This window comes from Haliaeetus leucocephalus, unplaced genomic scaffold (assembly GCF_000737465.1).
Source record: "Haliaeetus leucocephalus isolate CR32 unplaced genomic scaffold, Haliaeetus_leucocephalus-4.0 Scaffold186, whole genome shotgun sequence".
In the NCBI taxonomy this organism is placed as follows: domain Eukaryota; kingdom Metazoa; phylum Chordata; class Aves; order Accipitriformes; family Accipitridae; genus Haliaeetus; species Haliaeetus leucocephalus.
The window spans coordinates 577,161-578,737 of NW_010972622.1; positions in this window are offsets into that span (position 1 = coordinate 577,161).

Sequence of the window (1,577 nt, forward strand, 5' to 3'; positions counted from 1 at the left end):
GGGGGAGGGAGCTGGGGGGTGCTGCGAGGCGCCGGGCTGGGGGTGATGCCGGCTGGGTGCTGCTGCGATGAAATGCCCGTCGGGATCCTGGTGCGAGGCCGGGGCGGGATGTGCCAGCACCGTGGGGCTGGTGCTGGGAGCGTCACCCCTGGATGGAGCCCACGGCACTGCAGCACCCACCATGGGGCACCGGGGGCCGTTCGGGTGCCCCCTGACAGCTTTCGTGGGGTGGCAGAAGCAGCCGAGTGGGCAGAGCATTGCCTGCACTGGGGGGGGGACCACCACCACGTTCCCCCCCCAGCGTGGGCTCCAACCCTGACCAGCTCACCCCCAGCACCCGGTCTCCAATGTGCCCACCAGTCCTCACCCCTCTGTCCCAGCACCCCCAGACCTCCCCTCCTGTCGTCCCCCCCCCGGCTCATTAGCCTCTGCTGTTAATTGGTGAGGAGGCAACTGGGAGGTTGCTGGTAGGGTCTGGGGGGCCGGGGGTCTGGAGCCGGCTGCCCCTCAGCAGTGGGGGGCTCAGGACATGGTGAGCGGGGGGCTCCGGGACAAGGATGGGATGGGACGGGGTGGGATGTCCCACCCAGGGGCAGCCACATCGCACCGGGGCTGAGCAGTGCTGGGGGGGGGTCTCATCCGCACCCCAAGTTCCCCACATTCCCCCCCCCCGGGATGGTGCTGAGCCCCAGCCCCGCAGCCGCTCGTGGGGGCTGCCACATGCGGGGCCGGATCCTGCACCAGGGCTCAGCTCCGACATTGCCACCCCCATCCCGCTGCGGGTGCCCCACGGAGGGGGGGGCAAGGCTGCACCTGGGCCACTGCTGTGATGAGCTGCAGGGTCTCAGCCGTGGGGGGACCACAGCGGTGGCAGCCCTTCACCCATCTCTGGCGGGGGGGGGCATCCCCCGGGAAGGGGAGGCCGGGGGATCCCGGGGGGGATTTACATCCCCTCCCGGCTGTCGTCCCCCCCGCGCTAGCGGGGGCCCGGTTGCGGGGCCGTCCGTCACGGCATGCCGGCGCCTGCCGAGATGGATGGCTGCGGGCCGGCCCGGATTAATTCTCTGGACAAGCGGCATTTATTACGGATGCAGAGGATGTCAGGCGGAGAAATCCATCCCGGCCGGGCGGCAATTAGGCGGCTGGCCGGGGCACGGGGGTCCTGCTCGCCCCCCCGCCACCTGCCCGGGCCCCCCGCGCCAGCACCCCGGGTCCCCCCGCCTCATGGGTCCCCCCCAGCCTCGCCGTGGGGTGCCGGGGGTCCCCCCCCTGCGGTGCTGCCCCCCGCACCGGCGGGGCTGGGGGCTCATTGCAGATTCGCCTCATGCCCACCTGAGCCGGGCGCTGACAAATAGACATTTAAATCAGACAATTAGCTGGCCTCCACCGCTGACATTTTTAATGTATTAATGTGCATCAACAGCTAATACATATAAAATTCCCCTAATAACAGCACTTGGGTACCGGGGCCGTGCCGCAGCCGGCGCTGGCAGTGATGTACGAGTCCGGAGGGACTCCGGCCCCGGCGTTTGCATTAATTACCAGCAAACTGACAAGGCAGCGTGACACGCGGGAAG